We start from the raw sequence: 23,810 nt of genomic DNA, 5'->3' as shown, positions 1-23,810 counted from the left end.
CCCCCAAGTCCTTTACATAGAGTGAAAATGCAGCAAATGTACAATAGTAAGGTTTTGTGAATATTAGTACTGGTACAAGAGGATGATGTTTTGCTCTGTCAATTACAGTCAGATGGTGCATTTTCTGATTATTGCCTACTTTCTGATAGAAGGAGAAAATGTGGGGAAATGGTGTATAATATGTAAGTGATAGACCAGTCCTTTAAGATCTATGAGCTATTGTTTCTTGTGAAATCAGAAAAACAAAATGTATTCCATGCATGTTACACACATTTTTCACCTTCTATTCTACACGCTTTCCTTGATGCTCCTTTTAAATTATTTCAACCCACAGAGGATAACTTCCAGTTATTTTAAAGGTGTGCAAATTATAACCCCAAATCTAGTTTTACAGCTATTTCTATAAATTTGTCCTACCATTTATTTTTTAATGTAGGAAATGTTGCAGAAAATTTTTAACTTGGGGCATGAGTTCAGTTGAGAGAGTCATTTAAGTCTTGGGGGCTATTGCCTAACACCCCCCAAAAAGATGCTTAGACTTTGTAGCTCCCCAGATTGTCACAAAGCAATAATAGTTCTTATAGCATATAAAGAAGGCACTTTATATGCTATGATATAACATTATGGAAAATGTAATAAATAATAATAATTTTTAAAAGCTGGTCTACTTAAACTAGCTGTCTTAATGAGCACACATGCAGAAAGCTTTTTCGTAAAGAAGTTTAGTTTTACTTGAGATTAGGCTCCAAGAAACTTCTAAAAGTCAGGAGTAAATGAATGCACATCATAGCGATGTTATGACCATTTAATCGTTTTTCCATAAGAAAAGATTAAAATGCTTTAGTTATGCTAGATTAAATGCTTACTCGATAATTGCAATGGACAGTATGCTTTCAGAATAGGAGAATTAAATTAAAAGAAAGACAACTGCAGAAAATGTACTAGTGGTAGAATTAGAGAGTGTTTCATCAGCTCCCAGAGCCTCTGCTGTAATGAATCTGTCAAAAGATAATAATATTTTAGTGAAAGGTGCGATTGGATAAGTCACGTTATTTATTAACTGTTACCTTAAAATATCACTTTTGTCTTATTATTAAAGAGTGGTTAGAGTGCAGCAGGGATGCCTGACATGAAGCATTAAAAAAGGATTATGGCTCTAACAGACCTTAGAGTATATTCCGGGTGCTGTAAACTCTGTGGCATAACTTGCTAATACCTGGTGACTGGGGGCGGTGAAAGGCCTGCGAACCAGCAGAGGCTCCCTCAGGCTTCCTGAGATTGTGCCTGTATTTCATCCAGTGCATTTAAAGAGTTCCCTAAAGCTATATTTGTCACAACAGTTTTAACCAGCCAGCATCAACATCCTTAGCTTCTAACCTTGATTTTTCAACGTGCTGCAATTAAATGTAACTCCTTTCTGTTTTGCTTGCTTGCTTGCTATTTATTTGTTTGTTTGTTTATTGCTCACGGAGCTGGGAATTGATAGAAGGGAAAGGAAACTGGAACTGATGGATGGGTCTTTAGAACCCCCACAGTGAAGACCAACAAGTGCAACTGTGTAGAAGAGAGAGCAATTTTTTTGCATGTGCAAAGGCAGAGTATTGTAATAAATGTCACACTAGATGGGGGGAGGAGGGGGGTTGACAGAACAGCTCTGTTCACAGATCCATTTTCCTAGATACCCTTCCACCACTGCACCGCTTCTCACCTCATTCAGAAAGATCCTCTGACCCACCATGTGGAGCTTTCAGTGGGGCAGAGGAAGTGCTATAAGGAGGAGGCAATGGGAAAGTGTAATTCCGATACCCATGCTTACAGGTACTGAACTCTGCACTCAGCCAAAGAAGGAAGCCAGTAAGAGCGGCAGTGCAAGTAGTGGCAGGACTCGTAGTGATGGTGATGGGAGAGGTAGCAAAGAACCACCCTCCCCTCACCAAGAAAGAGCCACAGGGGAAGCTAGAACTCTGCAAGGGGTTTTGCCTTCCCCTCTCCTCTCTCCTGGTAGGTGAGTTGGGTACCTTCCTTCTAGCACTAGAAGTCCTCAATGGCGCCCTCAATGGGCAGCTCCAGGATCCTGGACATGGCCTTTCATGAACCTTCAGGACCATCGCTGGGTCTCTTTTGAGTAACCATGTTCAGCACCTCCACATCCTCCATAAGGGTTTACAGCACTTTTCACTGGTTTATCACCTCTGCCCTTTTGTCAATCAAAATCCAATTTCAATTTGAAAGGTCATCAGGTTCAAGCATCCAAGTCCAAATAAAGAACCTCAGAAGGATCTTAAAGTTGACCATCAAGAGCACCTGGGCAGCAGACTAAGCAATGCACACCAGCCACATACACTGTGGGTCTTCTACACTTTGATGAGACATATTGTATTTCTATTAAATTACACTCATCTCAAAATTGACACCTACGTATAACAATTATCAAATGCACACTTCTGAAAATGTGTGTCCTCTTTTTATCCTCTTTTTTGGTGATACATTTCCTCTCTTTTAGTGATCCTTAAGTGGACCTCTTATTTCAGAGTGGTTGGGTAGATTTATCTTGGGGAAAGGGCATCAGAGAGAAGTGCGAAATGTCAGTGTTGCCACTCGGATCAAGACCAGGACCAAGGTATGGATTAAAAAAAAAAAAATAGGCATTGTGATCACAATCACACTTGATGGGGTGTTTTTTGGATGTTAGTCTCCTATCAAGTCCTCTCCACTATACTTTTTTCTTTCATTTTGCAACAGGGCTTCCATTTCCACCTGCTTTGGTCCACCCACCCAGGGCCTGAAGGAAGAAGACTGAGATGATGCCACTTGGTCACAGGAAGCAGCCCTCTGCAGCCGTGCTGCTTGGTGTCCTCTACCAGGCTTGTTTCAAAATGAGAAGACCTACTGAGAAATTGAATTCAAACCCTACATTTTCTCTCTGAAGGGAGACAAACTATTAAAAGTGGTCAGTACTTTTAAGGTCATAAATCACCTCTCCCTCCCTCCCTTTCCTCTCAAACACATAATGACATTGGGAAATGCATATTGATCAACAAAGATGTTCAATTTTATGTTAACTCCTTTTAAAGTCCTAGGTGATTTTGAGATTAAATTCTCTGAGAACACATTCAATTTGAACACCTTTTCCTGTCACACTGAGGCACCATGTCCAGAGTAAGGCTTGCTCTCCCACTCATCACCACCCAAAGCTCCTGATCCATCACAGAGTAATCTATATGAATGTTTATGCAAAAGAGCTGTGAGATGTCCCTATAAACTGATAGGGACAACAGGGCACAACACGATTTTCTGATCTTCTCCTTCTCCTTTAATATGTATCTCTTCAAAGGGCGCAGTCTGCAGCATGTTGTCCATGTGTCATTGGAGAATGGGAGGAAAGATAGAAGATGTTTTACAAGGGGACTTCAATGGATTTCCAATGACTGCCAAAAGACCTTAGTTGTCTATCAGAATAGTCAGTTATGCAAATAACCCCTAAAAATATTGTGTGTTGGATGTCCTTTCTGAAGTTAGAGGATTCATCTTCATTCTTGTAAGGGGAGCTAATTTGATGTATCAAAGAACTTTGCAACCTTGCCTTTCAGTCATTCTATTCTACTGCAAGGAGCTAAGAGGGATAGCCAACACGGTAGATGACAGATTCACAAGGTTCTTGACAGGCTGGACCACTTGATGAAAAGCACAACAGAGATAAATGTAAAGTCTTGCACAAGTATAAGATGGAGGAAAGCTGGCTTGGCAGTTTTACATGGGAAAGCAACCTATGAGTCTTAGTGGACCACAAGCTGAACATGAACCAGCAGTGCAATTATGAAATCTTAACAGAAGCACAGTACATTAACAGACAAAATTGTCCAGGGAAGGCCATGGGACATAATAGTTCTGCTCTATTCTTCATGAAGCAGTCTGCAATTGGAGAACTGTGTCCAGTTCTGGTAATCAAATTTTAAGAAAGACATTAGCAAGCTGAAGTGTGTCCAGAAAAAAGGGACCAAGATGATGATGGGCCAGGAAACCAAGTCTACGAGAAGGAAAAGTTGAAAGATACATTTATCCTGGAGAAGAGAAGAGCAAGGAGTTACATGACAGTCATTTCCAAATATCTGAAAGGCTCCCATGCAGAAAATGGAACAGAGTTCTCTATTTTTCATGAGACAGGACTAGAAGTTGGAAGTTTGTTGAAAGTCACAGGGAAAGCTCCTAATAAGGGTTGTTTGGTAGTAATATAGACTTCCTTTGGAAGTGGTGGGGTCTCCTTTACTGGAGGTATTTAAACAAAGACTCAGCATCTGTCTGAAATGAGGTGCCTGCACCTTGCAATGCAAAGCCTACAATGAGCATGGCATGGACTAGATCTCCAAAGCGACTTCCAACTCTGTGATTCTGTACTACTATTCTGACAGTTCTAACTTATTTGGACAATGCTATGCATAGAAGGAGAGCAAACAATTAATGTATGAGGAGGTACTGGGTCCATGTACACTGGCCATGCCTCCAAAGTCACATATGTAGTTACTTGTCAAAAGCTGGGGTCTATTTGGCACCTCAGTCTGGCAAAATGGAACATGCTTCCCAGAACCCATAAAGGTGAGGGGCAGAGCTCAGCAGTGAAGGAGTGGAATCTAAGCAATACTTACTCTGTTTTCAAGGGAGAAGGAGAGGACCCCACAAAATGGTGCTGACAACACAGCCATGACTCACATGAGATTCAGCAAGATCCCACCGGTGCATCCTGACACACCAGTTGCACAATAAAGTCCCTGTGGAAACATCTGCACATTTTAGTACCACAGAATAAAGTTGTGTATCTGTGCCCATCACACTGGCATGCATCAAGGCCTCTGGAGCATTACAGTATAGCAGATTGTAGATCCAGAGTCTCATTTCCTGTCCCAGCATAAATCTTCCAATACACTGATAGAGAAAGGAAAATGAACGTGATCCAAAATTACACTGAATTATCTAGCCATGTTTATTTCTTTAACAGGAGCACAATTTTGTGAATTGTAGCAGTGAATTGTCAAGCATCACTTTCTCCTGTTAGCAAGACAAGATTCTAATTCATGCTACTATGTGTAGAATTGCTGCTTTGGGAATAAAATACTCCTTTGTTTGGGAAATACTTTTTTCTTTGTAAAGTATATGCATACATTAGGCCAGAGACTCAAGAGCATTTTCATTCCTTTACTCAATTCCCTTATAGAAACACAATGCTATATAGAAAGCACTGAGTCTATAGAAAGCATCTACTCCTGATGTTCTGCAAGAATCCTAGTGGGTTTAGTTGCTCACTAGTAGTGAGAAACTGTGAAAGAAAAGGAGCATAAAGTGAGTAAAGAAAGTAAGACACATACTTTCTCCCACAAAGCATTGTTTCATCACTGTATTTCAGCCAAGCCCCTTTTCAGGAGCTGCTATCCAGACATTTAAACTACAATTTGCACCAACCATTGGTCAGGAATTATGGAGATTATGGAGGTTCTAGTCCAAAATATGTCAAGGGCACCCAGTTGTCCACTCCCACTGATCAGCGTGTTTCCCTTAATGGCAAATTTGGGATAATGCCAAACCAAATGCCAGTGTTTCCCTGAGCAAGTCACAATAACCCTGTAATTCTAGCTGGGCGATATCCAGAGAATTTGTTTAGTTCAAGTGGATGTACAGGAGTGAAATCAACCTTCCAAATCAAGTCTGGATTTCCTTCATATATATTCTCACTTTTAGACATAACACACTTCAAATAAAACTTCTATTAACTAAGGCTCTACCCACAGATTAAATATTTCTTCTGACATTATTTGACTGATAATATCAATTTCAAAGTTCAAATTTTAATAAGGTATTACAAAGCATGGGAAGAAACAAGCTAATCAAGCCAAGTTTCATATTTCCTCCCTTTGTATAAAATGATAATTGAATTTAAAGCTATGCTTTGTCTCTTTAATATCTGCTAAATATGGATGAATTACTGAATCTATATTTATTCTCAGACTCATTTGAAGGCAAATATTTACAAGGCTTTTCTTTTGTAATCTGATTTTAATATCTCAACTGAAAATGATTCATAACTTGTGGCTTCAAATACCCTGTAGTTAAGGAGGCCAAAAATTAATTAGCTGATTCAAGCATGGGTTTCTTGAAACTAATGGTGCTATTTGTCTGATTATTTTAAATTATTGTTGCTTTCATTAGGTAGCAATGACCTTAAACCAACTTGTTCTGACTTTTGATACTACCCTGTGATTGCTGTGATCTTAAGGTACTTCCAGTAGTGCAGCCATAACTAAAGAATGGTGATGATGCCACTAAAAAGAGGAAACACATCATCAAAAGGAAGACTAAAGTGGAGGAAGATTCATACAGTATGCCCACTTCATAGGTGCGGATTTAGAAATAATTGCTATGATCTAAATTATGGCACAATACAGTTCATCATAGTGAACAGAGGGCTTCTGATTAAGCCGAATGCTGTTCATATTTTAAATCTTGATGGGCACTTTCTTCTTCTTTTAACTATAACCCAGGTTTGGACAGCACAGTCTGTAAAAAAGAGGATGCTTTCAAACACCATTAAAAGCATCTTGTCGTTTTGTACACTCTACTCTTTGTTTAATGCCTCTCTCCGGCACTGCTCTCTCTCACACAAGGACAGCAATGTACATATTGTGATCTTTTTCAAGCCAAACAAAAGCAGAGTTCTGCATAATCCTACTGCAATCACTGCAGCAGATTGTAGAGTTTACAAAATGGCATTATTCTGGCCTTCTCAAAAGCAGAGGTACTATTCCCAGGAGCAAGACCTGGACTATATGATGGTGGTGGTGGTTTTGGGGTCACAAGATTTAATCTTTTGCTTTTATTAGATTAGCAGAAAAGAATATTAATGTTTACCATATTGATATTCAAATTTAGAATGTTGTTCTAATCAAAAGGTTTAGTAAACTCAGAACAATGATAAGTAAACTCACATAGCAAGTGATTCTAATGAGAAAAGGAGACCAAGATGGATGGGAATTTTTGAAAAAGGAAATTCTAAACACACAATTGTAGACCATTCCAATAAGGGAAAAGGGTAGACGAAAACAGAAGAAGTCCATATGGCTTCACAAAAAGCTTAAAGGTGATCTGAAAACAAACAAGGACATGGATAGGAAGTAGATGGAAGGATAAATACAAGAAGGAAGAAGGGAGTTTCTGGGACAGCATCAGGAAGACTAAAACTAGCAACGAACTGAGGCTAGCAAAGGATGCTAAAAGCAACAAAGATGCCTTCTTCAGATATGTCTGAAGAAATGGGGGTTCAACAAATAGATGGCAACATGATGACAAAGAAAAGACGGAAGTGCTCAATTCCTACTTAGGCATTCCCAAAAGAAGATCTACGACCTTCCTGATGAAGAGGAAGTATAAGTTAAAGGAGCAGAATGGCAGCGCACGACTGAAAGACAAATGGTCAAGGATCATCTAATTGGGTTGAATGAGTTCAAATCTTACCTAGGGCCAATGAACTCCACACTAGAGGCATAAAGGAGCTCATGGAAGAACTCTTAGAACCACTGTCTAATATCTTTGAGAAATCATGGAGGACAGGGAAAGTGCCAGATAACTGGACAAGGGCTAATGCTGTCCCTATTTTCAAGAAATAAGGAAAAAAAGAACCTGGGAACTACAGACCAATAAGTCTGATATCAATCCCTGGGAAAATTCAGATTATAAAACAGCAAGTCTGCAAAAACCTTGAAAGCAAAGCCATGATTACTGGAAGCCAACATGGATTTCTTAAGAACAAATCCTTCCAGATTAATTAGATTTCTTTTTTTTTAATTGGGTAACCTCCCTGAAGGACTGTGGGAATGCTGTGGACATAAACTATCTTGACTGCAGCAATACTTTTGACAAACTGCCCCATGAAATCCTGATTAGCTTAGAGTGGACTAGATGGAACAACTATCGGGTAGATTGCAGTTGGCTACAGAATTGGACTCAAAAACTGCTTATCAATGACACCTTCTCAAACTGGGGAGAGATAACAAGTGGGGTACTTCAGCGCTCAGTCGTGGGCCCAGTGCTGTTCGACATTTTTATTAATGATTTGGATGAGGAACTGCAGGAAACAATACCCAAATCTGCAGATGAAACAAAACTGGGTGGGGTAACTAATGCCCTGGAAGACAGAAAATAGATCCAAGGTGATCTTGATAGGTTGGAATGCTGAGCTGAAAAGAACAGAATGAAATTCAATAGGTCCAAATTCCATGTTCTGCACCTAGGCAAAAGAAACCAAATGCATCATCACAAGATGGAGAATACTTGGCTCAAATGCAAGTGATAAAGACCTTGGGCTTGTTGTCACAAGCTGAATATGAGACAACAGTGTGATGTGGTGCAAAAATAGCAAATGAAGCTGTTTTAGGATGCATTAATAAAAGGATGCTGTGTTATACTAGAAATTCTCTGACTTATTAGTTTCCTTTTACTCAGCTCTGGTTAGGCCTCATCTGGAGTATCGTGTCCAGTTCTGGGCACCACAGTTTAAGAAAGATACAGACAAGATGGAAAGGGTTCAGAGGAGGGCAACAAGGATACTCCAAGGACTGGAAACAAAGCCCTGTGAGGAGAGATTGAAAGAACTGGGGTAGTTTAGTCTTTAGAAGAGAAGACTTGAGGGAGATATGATAGCATTCCCCCAATGTCACAAAGAGGAAGGACAGGATCCTTCTTTGTCATTGCAGAGTGCAGGACACAGAATAGTGGGCTCGAGTTACAGAAAGAGAGATTCCCACTAGATATCAGGAAAAATTTCCTGACAGAGCAGTAGGACATGAAACCAATTGCCTAGGGAGGTTGTGGACTATTCCACACTAAAGGCCTTCAAGATGCAACTAAACAGCCATCTGAGACAGAGTTGGACCTGATGCGCTTTCCAATGCTACCATTCTATGATTCTGTGAGGTTACCTCCAGCACCTACCACTTACAGAAACTCCATTTTCATCCTTGCATAAGGGCCATCAAATGCAATTCTCTGCTTGTCCCATCTATTGCACAACTCCTTACAATTCTGTGCTAGTTGTAAGTGCCCTTGGGAAACCACTGGCACTGGAGTCCCCAGCTTTTTTGATCAGCAGCTCATTTAGAAATTTGAGAAAATGCCATGGGTACACTCACAAGCGGCTGTCAAGACAGCTTCTCCATCCATAACATGGCTACCATGGTGGCCATAATCACTCACAAAATGCTCATTTTCCATAAGGCAAAGTGGTAAGCCTAAAAGAAAAGAAATTTACCAAAGAACTAATTACAAGGCAGAGTTGGAAACAGAACAAGACTCCAAAATACAACACTCTTTTGAACTGAAATGAATGAAGCAGTAATTTGCTTCATAGCAGGCTAACTTCCCAATTAAAGAATGCTAATTTTAAAATATTAAGAAATGAAATAAATATCAGAAGAGCAGAAAGCATATACCACAATGTGAAACAATAACACCTCTGGTACTTTTCTATTAGTATAGTGCTGGATAGAACTCCACATACACACATAGACACACTTGTGCAACACATGCACAAACACATGCACAAACAGGCACATAGATTTAGCAGGCTCTAGAATACTTTGGGTTTCTCTGGAACTTTCTAATAATCTGGATTGTGGTATTAACAGTGGGCCCATATCATCTATGTAGTCCTGCCTTCTTTTAATAGAAGTGAATTCATTGCTTGGGGAACGAATTCAAACAGTGAGAAGGGGAAGCTTCCATGGCTAACTTTATCTGTTATCTTGGAGAGCCAAAAATTGGTGAACTCTCCACTGCTTTGGACTGTGGATATGTGCATACATTATTCAGTTCAATGAAAGGGACAGTCCTGCATGCAATTGGTATTTGGGTACCAACTAGTACATTGATATACTGTTGCATTTTTACAACTTTAGGGTTTTTCCAGATTCCTATTTTGAGCATGTCTACATAATATTTGCTTTCATCTGAGAATGGACAGATGGTTGACTGAACTAAAAATAGCAGATGAGTACAGACTAATAAAATATAATCCCCTCCCCATCAATATCCCAGGCACCAAGTTCAAACATTAGAGAGGCAATTGGGCAGAAACTAGGAAGAGACTTTAGAAGGATTCCAATTTTAACCACATGCATTTCTCTTATTTCTGATCGCAGAGCGGCACTGGCCTGCCTTTACAAATAAAACTAATTTAATCAACCATATTGTTGATTTGTCTACTTTCTTTCTCGCTATGAGTTTTAAAAATAAATTCATGGAAGATTTCTTTTTCCAAATGCTTGCTTTAATCTAAATTATTAACACAATCTACTGCTGCTTCCGAACTATAGATGTGCGAGGAGAGGAAGGGAGATTTCAAAATTAGCAGGAACTCCCTGCATTTGATGTGGACTATTGTCCATGAAAGCTTATGCCAGAATATATGAGTTAGTCTTTAAAGTGCCACCAGACCCTTTGTTGTTTTCGTTTTCATATTTATGGAATGGACTTCCACTGTGCTGCAGAGAGTGTTTGCCTATCTTTCCAATAAAAACAAAGACCACTTCCTATTTAAGTAGGCTACTTAGCTTAAACACAATGAGATTAGAAGTTGCTCGTTGACCAGTATTTTGGTTGAGTTAAAATAAACAGAAACCTTTCATAGTAGTCATGAACTGTACTCATTTGTATGGCTGGCCCTTTTGGAAAAGTTTTAGAGAGTGATTCACAAAAATCCACAACTATCCATGAAGGAATCTCTTCTTCAGGCCCCCACTCCCTTGCTCCTTCTCTCATTGGTGGAAATATATCTTCTATTTCTTCGCCTTGGCCAAGACAAAAGCACTTCTCCTGCCAAAACTTTTTCCCAGCAATCTCAGACAGAGGACAAAACAAGGTCTCACTCTTATAATAATACCCAAATTACCCTCAATCAGTCAGATAAACAAAGGTGTGTTTTCCTAATGGTTTGTAATGTTCTGCTGAAGGTTTTATTGGTTCCTGCTACATTCTGCACATCACAATGCACTCCTTGCAAATCAGTCTTCAAACACTGCAGGCTGCAAAGCAGCTAGAGGAAGCAAGAGACCCGTTTTCATCCATTTGGTACCATCACTATGGTAGCCCCTTACTCTTCCCTCAGAAAAGAATAAATGCACCACCAGGAGGAGGAGGAGGAGGAGGAGGAGGAGGAGGAGGCAACAGCGAAAGAGATTTGCATAAAACTGCTCATTTAGATACATGAATGAAAATAATGAAATTGTTATAACGAAACAAAAATACATCTCCTCACCATTGTGGGAAAGACTGATACCATGTGACTTGTGTACTTGCTGAGGCTGTTGTCCAAATGTTAACAGCTGACAGGTGGCCAAAAGATTGCTGGTATGTTGTGGTGTTTCACTTTTAAACCACATTTGGACTGGGCAGCCCTTCGAACAGAGGATGCTATTCAATGCAGGGCTGTCTTCTGTCTGCCCTGCAGATGAAGGATTGTGTTCCGTAAAGTAGGACACACGACCTCTTCCACCTCCTATTGCTTTCCACAGTTTAGTCTTCAAGATTTTCTACATGAGGCATTTAATTTGCACTCATAATTCCTTTTTCATGAAAAAATAAGGAATTATTTCTGAAAGCCAAAGAAAGCATATTTATCAGCTGGTGTGTTTATATTATTCCATCTCCATGCTATGTAACAAAAAAGAAAATTTGTTCGTGTAGAGCCCAGATCTCAATTCTGCAATGAAACCAAGAGTAAATACACTGGATTAACAGTCTTGCAGGGAAAGCTCCTCATTTATCACTCTGCAGTGCTATTCTAACACACACACACAACATTATATATCTTTCAATCTATTGTCAAGCCGAACAAATGCAAAATTCTGCATACTTGCATTGTGATCAGTGCAGCAGATTTCAAGGCTCACAAAATTATACTTACATTCTTAAAACTGAAAAAGAATTCCAGGGAAAGGAGTAGGTTGGTGAGCAAACTCTCCCCTCTGATGTTCTTTATCTTTAAAGAAGATTTGAAGTGCGGACAGAGGATACCTTCAAATAGTGCAGAGTATGAGAGGAGGTCAGCACAGCTATGACCTTCTTCTTTTTCGTCCTTGACTGACTGTGGCAATTAATCATATATTTGGAGTAAATGTAAAAAGTAAAAATTCCCTGCAGTGGAGTTGAACAACAGAGGGTAGAATTATGGGCATACAGGACACAGAGAGGGCCACGAGACCCTAAGGAAAGAGATCAGGGTTTGTGGGGTCTGCCAAATTCCTGATTGGAAGAGGATGGTGGAAACAAAGAACATAGGGAAAACATAAGCATCATTTGACTGCAAGATACACAACTTTATGGGGATAATACCCACTGGCAAAATAAGCCGTCACGTCTTTTGGTAGAGTGCTGGATGACAAATGGGTGCTTGGAGGGTTGTAGGTCTGCCCTTTTCTGAAGTCATCTTCATTTGCTTTGCAAAAAGTGGCTACTGCCACTTGTACTTCATGCTCCCCACTTCCATCTGGTGGAGGAGAGTTTGTCTCCTGCAACAAGTTCCATGTGAACAAGGGTGAGGCTTTGGTGTGCAAGGCCTTCTCTTCAGTATCAGAACTTTCCTCACAGTTTGAGGGAATGTGTCAGGCCAGCCCAACATATTTTTCTGCCTTAGACAGCAAGATGACACAATGTCCTTCCATGTGCAGAAGGTGGCAAGACTGGCAGCGGACTCTTCCTTCCACTCTGGAAATGGGACAGAGTCCTTCACTCCGACTGAAGGTCACAAGCTAGTTTAAGGGGCACAGTGCAGGATGAATGACACACAACTCCTTTTTCAAATCTCCAGGGTCTGATGAACTCCATCCCAGAGTCATAAAAGAGCTAGCGGAGGAGCTTTCAGAACCATTTGCTATTATCTTCAATAAATCTTGGAAAATAGGAGAACTGTCGGAAGACAGGAGAAGTCCTAACATCCCTATCCTCCAAAGGTCAGGGCATGGGGGAGATGAACCTGGGAAGCTACAGACCTGTAGCTCTGGGATTGTCTGACATCAATCCCTGGAAAAATTCTGGAGAAAACTATTTAAAAATCAGTCTGCAAGGACCTTGAAGAAAATGCAATGATTAATAAAAGCCAACATGGATTTATCAAAAATAAACCCTATAGGACTAATTTAATATCAGTTTTTGACTGGGTTATCTTCCATTGGACAGAGAGAACACTGTGGACATAATCTACCTTCACTTTAGCAAAGGTTTCAACATCCTGCCCCATAACATTCTGATAAGCAAATTAGCAAAAGTGGACTAGATAGGAAAAAGTATTAGGTGGATCCAAAATCAGACAGAAAGAGGCTCATCAATGGCACCTTCTCAAACTGGAGGGAAGTAGCTAGTGGGTGCCACAGGGTTCAGTCCTGGACCCAGCCCTCTGCAACATCTTTCTTAATGATTTGGATGAGGAAGCACAAGGAAAGATAATCAGATTAGCAGCCAGTACAAAAATGGGTAGAATGACAAACACCCTAGAAGACAAGATCCAGGGCAATCTTGATAAATTTGAACTCAGGGCTGAAAGCAACAGAATGAGATTCAGTAGGGGCAATGCCAAGTCCTTCATGTAGGAAAAAGAAACCAAGATGAGGAATACATGGCTCATCAGAACTGAACAAGAAAAAGACCTTGGAGTCATTGCGGACAAAAGGCTAAATTTGAGCCAATAAGGCAATGCACCTACAAAAAGGGCAAATGCAATTTTAGAATGCATTAAATAGGAAGTATTACTTCTGAATTATGAGAAGTAGTAGTTCCCCTATACTCTTTACAAGTAGACCTCATCTGGATAGTATTCCAGATTTCACCTTGGCCAAGATTTCAGAAAGATGCAGAAAAACTAGAAAGGATCCAGAAGAGGTCGACAAAATTATCCGGGGTTTGGAAACCCTCCTCATTCATGAAGAGAGACTGAGAGAACTGGGCATGTTCAGCCTTGAGAAGATGCTTGAGGAGAAAAGACTGATGGACACATGATATCACTCTATACGTACTTCAAAGAGGAAGGTTAAGAACTCTGCTTGCTGATACCAGAGTGTAGGACACAGAATGATCATTTCAAGTTGTGACAATCCAGATTCAGGCTAGATAAAAGGAAAAGTTTCTCCACTGTCAGAGCCATATGACAATGGAACGAGCAGCCTAGAGAGGTGGTGGGCTCTTCCACACTGGAGACATTCAAAAAGAAGCTGGACAGCCATCTGAGTAGGATGGTGTAACGTGGTGTCCTGCAATAGCAGCGGCTTGGACTTGATGGCCTCCTTGGCCCCTTCCAACTCTACTATTCTATGATTCTATGATGGTGTTACCTCACCAACACTGAACATCTGCCATTCGAGGCAGCCACTTCTTTCTGCCTTGTGCTACAGAGAATGCTATTTTAGAAACATGTGCTTATGTTCCAAAATATGTGCTTATATTCTCCCCTTTAAAGACAAGCAAACAAAACAGAACAGAACAGAATCCTGGTACCTCAGCAGACCTTTCTCTTTAAATTTCCATTCAGGCATCATATCAATCAGCAGCCTTTCGCAAACTACTGTCTACAACTTCACATGACACTAATAAAGCTGCCCTATCTTAGAGGGTTGTTGTAAGGTTACAAAAATAGCTTAAGAATATGAAAATGCATGCTTCCCTCTTTGAGTTTTGCCTCTCACTTTACCTCCACTCCTCACTGTTAAAATGTAGCCGGTAAATTCTTTTCATGAGGAATATTTATTTACAGCATTTGCATACATCCCAAATCAGGGCAGATTGCAAACCAGAAACAATGAAAAGTAAAACAGATAAAAGAACAACAATGCATCAAAACAGGATGACATTAAAATTATGGCTGCTCAGCAACAAAGGCATTTTCAGCAGGCACAAAAAGCAAGTCTGTGTCAGGGCTTGCCTGGCCTGCAGAGGTGGGATTTCCATAGAAGCAGCACCTTCACATTGAAAGCCCTTTTCCTGGTGGACTTCCATGGGCCAGTCGTCCATGTGGAATCAGCAGGAGAATGTTCTCTGATAGCCTCATTGACCAGGCAAGTTGGTAAAGAAGAAGGAGCTGTCTCAGCTGTCCTGGTCCCAAGTTGTTTAGGATTTGATGCCATAGAAGCAGAAATTTGACCTTGGCCCAATAACCAGGGCGATTCCTTCCACCCATGATTTGCATGTGGAAAGGGGCAGCTGCCGACAACAACCAAGCTGCTCAATCCCATGCAAGCTGCAGTTGCTGAATCAGTCTTAGGGGGACCCTACCCCCCAGAACAAATCACAGCAATTGGGTGTTGAGCTTCCTAGTGCCAGTATCACTGCAGCCAAGCTATTCCAGTCCAGAAGAAGCATCATCAAAATACTCAAAACACAACCATTCTGATAATGCCTTTCTGTAGACTTCCATGCATAGGAACAGTATGGTGGTGACAGCTCTGGTGATGATTTAAGCCTACAATGCTATGATTGCCTCAAATCATAGCATTTCTGAGGGTAAATAGAAAGGGCCAGCTAAGCAGGGAGTGCTGATCTCACAAATCTCCCCCCAGCAGCTGGGGAAGCTACCTCATGCCCTTAATGTCTGTTATCAGGGCTCTGACATCATTAGAAACAAAAAGGGAACATTCCAGGCATGTGTGGAGCACTACCTGTAAATCAGGGGAAGGCTTGGATCCACTGCCTTCCCACTTGCTGATACACACACAGAATTGATGGAAATACATTCCAGCTCCCAAGTTTCCCGAAGCTTCTTCAGAGCAGCGTGTCACCCACCAGGGCAGCAGGGCTGGGAAGTGAATGGCAGAGCCTTTGAGCCTCTGGGCCCTTGGAAGTTTCCTGACCCAAGCACGGCTTGGCTCTGAGTGCCGGTTCATCACTCTGTGCATCTTTTTCCACAGTTGAAAGTGGCAGCCACTTGTCCCTCATAACATCTAGCGTAGTGGTTACAGTCTAGAGATTTAAAGGCATCAGTGAACTAGCATGCTCAGATGTGTGTGCAAAAGAGCACAGAGCAGGACAGGATGGCAAGAAGTGTTTAAAAGTTTCCAATTTAAGTGAAGAGGGTATAATTAATATGCCTCTGCAGAGAAGCGGAAGAAACTGCAGAGATGAGCAATGCAGTAATTCAAACTGATCTCTCAATCACCCTGAGAAAGTTTTCGAAACACAATGAACACATTAGAATACTCCCCCTTTTATTTTTGCATCAAGTCTTGAGTATTCCTACTGCCGGCACTACTCAGACCAGCAGGCAACAAAATGTGCAGCCCATATTTGCCCGCGTTGCTGAGAAAAGTGTTTGCCTGCCTCACGTGTGCCATTTCCTCGGTCCACACCGCCACCTGGTGGCAAAATGCGAAATAAGCAGGCGCGGGATCCCCTGCTGCTAAGCACAGCAAGGGGCTCTGGAGTGCAAAATGAAGAGTCCAGGGCAATCAGGCAGATTGATTCACTCCTTCTCCTTCCAGACTCCGTTTGTTCTCTCATCACAAGGAAAGCATATCTGTGTCGGCCTGATTAATGCTCTCGACACAGCCCTGTGGTCTCCAGAATCAGGAGTAATATTTGACTCGCACTGCTGTATTTGAGACTCCTAGGACAGGAGAATGGCTCGTATGCACAGAAATCTATCCATCTCTGGTGCAAATGACCAGATCTGTTGTTGAGCTTTAGGCAGAAAGGCGTGTGGCTGTGCGGGCTATTCCTGCTGGACACCTTGTCTGTGACTAGGGAAGAGTGTGATTACTGGGGGGACAGCACAGGCTTTGCCTGCAGGTGGTCTCTGGTTCACTCCGAGGCATTTCCACGCACGGGTGGGAAATGCCGGAGGGCCAGTGCTGTGTTGGAATGCCCAGCCACCAAGGTGGTCCCTGCCACTGGGGCGGCTACTGCAGCTGCCTCCGGAGCAGATTCTGAGGGACAGGCGCAGTAGTGAAGTATTGGAAGGGAAGGCCACATGGGCCTCGCAGCCCATCTTGCCCACACGAGCAAACCTTTTGCTCTCAGCTGTGGCAGAGGATGTTCTCTTAGTACCAACATTGAAATAAAATTCAGCTGCTGGTCCATTTTGCTTCTGTACATGGAATGGGGAAATGGACACCATCTTGTCCTTCAGCAAAATGTCTCCACGGTCAGCTTGGCAGAGGGCTCCATGCATATTTCATCTCTCTCTCTTTCTCTCTCACTTTCTCTATGGGCATGTGTGTGTGTGTTGTGTGCGCATACGCGTGCTCATTCACACACACACACACACACACACACACACACAATCTGCATTGCTTGTTTGTGCAGGTCCAACCCAGACTGAAGTTCAAATATGCTTCATTAAACAGGAATAACGACACACGGACAGTACAGAGATTTCATGGCAATAGTAACAGCAAAAATTTGGAGGCAGGAGGAAACGGATAATGCCAAGAAGAATGAGATAGTGAGCACTTGTGCTTGCACATCTGTAGCTCAGGACTTTTGCAGGTTCTTTGCACAGTCCCATTTATCCCACAGCCGAGGTCCTTGCATGGATTTGCATTCACAAACATCCATATTCATAGACTTCCAATCTCTTGTGCCATCATGTTGAGCATCACAAATGTTATTCATCATAAAACACTTTAGGAGACTAATGGCTTTGTTGTCCCTACACTTTCAAACTGTATGAAGTGCACTAGTATCAGTTTAACCCCTGTGTTACCAGGGAATTGACAGAATTTCATTTGGACTAAATTTAACCCTTTCAAAGATAAAAATGAACTGAAATGCAGCAGTTCTTTGAAATTTGTCCTTCTCAAATTTTACACTGAAGTTTTCCAATAACAAATGCATAGAAAATGTGTAAGGGAGCTGTGTGGCTAATAGGTCAGGCTAAAAATCATAGATAGACAGACAGCATGAGCACAGAATGTGATATATATGAAAATAATTACAGAAATGCATTGTATTAGGAAAACTGTTTGCAGATATTGCCAGACGGTGTGGATTTGGAGAAATCCATACAAAATTAATATAATTTTCAAAAGGTATTTTAATGTTGAAGTACTTATAAATAAACAAAATTAACAGATTTGTCTATGTCTCCACTGTTAACTGCTCTGCCACTGTAAGGTCTTTACCCATCTTTTCTTAGCAATTTAACTGTTCCTGTCCATCTACTGTTATAGCTTTCTTGTGCAGTTAATCTTTGGGAAGAATGTTTTATGGCCTCTTGACAGAGAGTTCATTAGAGGAGTGGGAGGCACATTGATCAAATGGGTGCGCCAATGCAAAAAGCAAAAGAAACACATGTGTATCAAAACTGTGCACCTCCTCTGCATGCTGTATCTTAATTTAAGAGAATGATGACTTTGGAAGGCAAGTGACAAAGTATTTTAAAATAAATGACAACTATCATCACATATTTTACTTGGCAGAATGATAATTCATCTGATCTGCTTTAGTAGTGATGAATTAGGAGCAAGGGGAGAACTATTTAATTATAACATTATGGAAAACTTTGTCAGTTATGGAATTTCAAGTTAAGTAAGTGTGATCAAACTGAAGGATTACCAAATGAAATGTCTCAAAATGGAGATAGTGTTTTATGACTTCCATTTCTGCCCATGGTTTTCCTCTTGTCCAACAGAACTATTTTTAATGCTCAAAAAACATAATACCTTATGTATATGTTACATATACACTTGCTGCTGTAATATGTACAGTGGATGTGTTCATGATGTCTGCTAAGTTGAAATTTCACATATTATGTGCCCACACATGCACACACACACACACTTTCATATATACTTTCTCCATTCTGTTCTTAATTTTATAGCTCATATGTGTCCCCTTCTCACAAACACATTTTGTTTTCAAAACATAACTCCCCAACCTCTTTAACCTTCCTCTCTTAGACATTCCAGCCTCTTAATCATTTCTGTTGCCTTTTTCCATTCTCTTTGCAGATGAATATCCGTCCTGAGATGGAGTGTATACAGAAAATGGGAACTCTGCACACCACACCATGCGGCCATGTTGTTGTTAGTCACGAAGTCGTGTCCGACCCATCGCAACCCCATGGACAACATTCCTCCAGGCCTCCCTGTCCTCCACCATCTCCCGGAGTCCACTCAAGCTCACACTGCCTGCTTCAGTGACTCCATCTAGCCACCTCATCCTCTGCCGTCCCCTTCTTCTTTTGCCATCTATTGTTTCCGGCATTAGGCTCTTCTCCAGGGAGTCCTTCCTTCTCATTAGGTGGCCAAAGTATTTGAGTTTCATCTTCAGTTTCTGGCCTTCTGAAGAGCAGTCAGGGTTGATCTCCTCTAGGACTGACTGGTTTGATCGCCTTGCAGTCCAAGGGAATCGCAGGAGTCTCCGCCAGCACCACAATTCAAAGGCCTCAGTTCTTCAGCACTCAGCCTTCCTTATGGTCCAGCTTTCACAGCCATACATTGCAACTGGGAAAACCATACAAGGACCTTATGATACTAGCTTTATATTTAAAAATAGCAGTGCCCACTCCCAGCCCTGTGTATAAAAGATTGTCCACATATTGACTCAGTTCCAATGTGGCAATAGGCGAGGGGGCTAGGGATTAATCATGCATAGGTATCATGCTGCTACATGTCATCCTCTCACTCCAAGCTGATTCCTCCCACAGGTGAAACTGGCTAAACCAAGGATGTTTATCCATGGTTTGTTTATTGATCCATGTGAACCAGGAACTCTGCCTTGTGTCTTCTCAAGCAAGCCAGAATCATCAGCCACAATTTACTATTAATTTCAGTGAGCTAAGCCATGTAAGTCATGTCAATGATTTATTTCAGTGAACAAAAACCTACAAGATGATTTCTGTTTAGATCGGGCACATACAAGTCAGGACCACAGGTGCCAAGTGCTGCAATGGGGTAATGCGATCCGCACTTAAAATAGCTCCCAAATATACTATGTGATGATGGACACCATTAAGAGCACTGCATGTGAATGATCTGTTTCAAAGTAAAGTCACATAACATTAAGTCACTGTGATGCAGGCCGGAAATGCTTCCATTTTTCTTCCACGTTGCACTTGCCATTATTCTTTCAGTCTTCTTAAACAGGTGGGATTTTAATTAATTTTAAATAGGTGGATTTTGTTTCTATTTTGGGGGTACTTAAGTCCCCTGCTATGGGAAATAGTCTTCTACAGCTCACTGGCATAGCCAGAGGCTAGAAGAAGCTGGATGCCTCAGCTGGTAAGGTCAGGGAAGCACTAGCAAGGCGCTGGAGTAGATAATTGTGTGCCATACTTCCTGCCTTGTCTTCCCTAAGTGACCGGAGTGAGAAGGGTGGTGGCTTTGGCCATTCCTTCTCAAGGATTGCAGACTGGACTTCAAAATAATCCAAATTGGAATGTGAAACAGAACAGGGGTGGGCTCGAGCAGGCGGCCTGTGCCAAAACATGGAGATGAGAGAAGCTGAGGGACTTATCCCAAGGCCAGATTCTTTGGGTGGGAGTGCATCCCATGGGGATATTTAAGGTATACATCAGGTGGGAGGGGACCTGCCATGGTAGCTTCTCAGACAAAGGCCAGGCAGTCCCAGCTCTTCAGCCCATAAAGGGGTGTCAGCAAAAGAGGGCAGCCCAATTACAGGATCAGCATGTTCACTTTCGGAAGGCACTTCCTTGAAGGGATGAGGCCCGGGCATGTTCATGAGAAGAGTTTCTGGAGGGAAATTCTAGATTAGGTTCAACAAACTCAGATATTCTTTCTGGGTGATGTGTGCTTTTGGGTCAATTAAGGACACTTTGCAAGGAATACAGTGTGTGGGTTTTGAATGCTCAAAGGAAAAACCAGCTACTTTCAAGTGTGGTGTTTCATTGTCCCTGTTGAGGAAAAATTCAACTGCTACATCAGTTGGTTTTTGTACTTTGAATGAGGAGATGTGAAGATTTGTTCCTCACCTCATGTAGCAAAGTGTCTTAGGCCAGCCTTGGACAGAGTATACATCTTCATGCATAAGACAATAAGAAGAGCTATAGTGGATCAGATTATGGGTCTATCTAGTAAATTCTGCTCACACAGTGACCAACCAGCTGCTTGTGGGAAACCCACAAATAGACCCTCCTGCCCATGTGCCTCAGCAAGTGATGTACATAACCAGGCCCTCTCTGAGACTGGAAGTGGCATATACCCATCAGGACTAGCAACTATGGAGAGCATTATCTCTCATGACTTTGTCCAATTCCCTTGAAAGCCACCCAAACTAGTGAACCTTCTAGTAGTGGTCTGCAATTCAGTCCCATAATATGACGAATTCCTTTGCCTAAATCCCTGGAGAGTTATTTTCAATCCAGCTCAGATTATTTGATAATACTGGGCTACATGGTCCAATAATCTGAGCTGGTATATAATGCAGTTTCCTGTGTTCGTTCTGATCCAGTTTTGGCTTGTTTAAGAATTATGCTATTGTCTTCTTACAACTGCATCTTAGTTGCTACCGAGCTGCAGTGTGAATTTCTCTCTGCACCTGGGATCACATGGACCAATTAGATAATGTGGTTCCTTTTGAAAGAAAGCAGCATGTCCAACATTAAGATTTACTGGCTTGCAAGAGAGAACCCCATTATCTTATTGCAACTTTTAGGCAGTCAACTTTTCCTGCCTTCACTATTCATAACAGCTGTGGAATGAAGCAGAATTCAGCAGAAGAAACCAACATAGTGCTATTTCATTTCTTCTTCAGTTTCAGATTCATGCACCTTGAATGAATGCATGCAAGCAGTTTAAGAGAGAGGCACATTTCAGACTTGTAGGGTCTACTTCATTTTTTAATAGGACCCTGAGATCCAGCCTGTGCCAAAAACACACACGTAGAGTCAAGAACACTGAGCAGCTTTCAGGGCTGGAACTCGAAACATATGCCTCTTTCCTCACAGAAACACCCTTTGTGGTTACCCCCAAGCTTTCTTCATTTCTGCAGTATAATTTAGGAAATATTATACTTCCTAAAGAGTGTGTGTATACACACTCACACAGTAAATATATATTTAGCTTACTTTAGGGAAGGGTATCATTTTGTTGTTATTATTAAATAACCAGGGGTCAGAGGTCTTTTCCAATCTTCCATAGATCAAACAGTAGAGCCAAATCTAACTTCTGCTTTATCAGATCTGTTCAGCGTTAACCTGAACCATTATTAAGGAAAGCCCTTACTAGTGAAACACCACTATTTTCCTCTCTCTGTCTCCCCTATAATGGCTTTCTTGTTAACCATGCACCTGTACATAATTTATGGGCACATCTTTTAAAATATCATTCTTTGCCTTCTTTGGTTTAATTGCCCATCTGCTTTAACAGGACCCACTCCTGTTCTGTGTACATTTGCTGCAGAAAGCAGATGAGTTGCAATGAGGAAAAAAATCTTTCTAAAAAGGTGTAATCTGGCACAGGTAAGCACACAAATACACACACACACACAGAGATTTTTGCTTCAGAAATTGCCTGTATAGCAAAAGTAAAATGTTGATTCTGGCATTTCAAGATATATGCTGGAAAAAAGTCAGGGAGCATAGGAACACTGGTCTTTGATAGTGTGGCCACTTTCGAATCATCAAAAAATAGAAAATGCATCACCAATATGGTGGATAGATGAGGGTACAGATTTGCATATAATTTGTATAAGGCTAACTTATGTGAACTCCATTGTGCATGGACTAATTTATATGTTTAGATGCAAATTCAGAAATAAGTATTCTAATTTAAATTTGTAAAAGCCAATATTTGGTCACCCATTTCAAAAAGGCAATGGGAAGACATAATTTAAAGCAGAAAAGTCCCAGGATTTTTTTTTCTATCTTGGGTTTGGTTCAGAGACATGCTTCCCATCTTGCAGTGTAGAGGGAAGGGAAGGGAAGGGAAGGGAAGGGAAGGGAAGGGAAGGGAAGGGAAGGGAAGGGAAGGGAAGGGAAGGGAAGGGTGCAGAGAGAGAGGAGAGGAGAGGAGCATAATCCTAGTAAAACACACACCCGTTCCTGGCCTCTTGCTCCGATTTAGACCTGGCCTGGCATGCCAAACCCAGATGTTTACTAAATACATCATTTCACTTTCCTAGAATAAAACCCAAAAGTTGGCTCTATAATTGGACAGACCGCATGGGACAATGTTCAGACTGCAGCAGATGCTCAGGAAGATATTCATGTAATGGTTCAGACCAATTCTGAAGTGGCATTTTCTCATTTAGTAGCCCTGCCAGTGTACCTACCTGTCGAGATGTCACATGGGAACTCTTGTCTTCTTCTCTGAACAGATCCATAAGCAAGGTCCTGGTCTGGTGCAGATCATGACATTCCACAGTGGTTAGGCAATACTGTTTATTTTTACTTACTCCTCTGAAAATTACTGTAAGCAGAATCCATGTGAATGTCCAATGCTCACGTGGTCCCTTCAGGTGGTCTTAAGCTGATACATGAGTCAAAATATTACTGCAAAGGGCAATAATCTCTCTGTCACTTCCAGTGGGCCTGGAACCAGGCTGACAGTCGAATCTTGATTTGATATGGGCAACAGGAAAGCATCCTTCATCACACTCAGGGGCTCTTTTGTGTGATGCACACAACTCTGTCCTCCTCCAACCGATATAAATAACTGAGAGAGTCAGTTCCCTCATTCCCCATCATTTCCATGCATCTGCCACCTAAGGCACTTCTTCACTCTGCATAATCTCAGAGTTAGCCCTGCTAGAAGGGGTCTGTATTTGTTACAGTCTTGCAAATATTATTCTGGAGAATGGTCGGCCACCAGTGGCAGGTGGCTCAAGTA

Source organism: Varanus komodoensis, unplaced genomic scaffold (assembly GCF_004798865.1).
Source record: "Varanus komodoensis strain SLA01 unplaced genomic scaffold, ASM479886v1 scaffold2, whole genome shotgun sequence".
Lineage (NCBI taxonomy): Eukaryota > Metazoa > Chordata > Lepidosauria > Squamata > Varanidae > Varanus > Varanus komodoensis.
Note: the sequence above shows the minus strand (reverse complement) of the source record.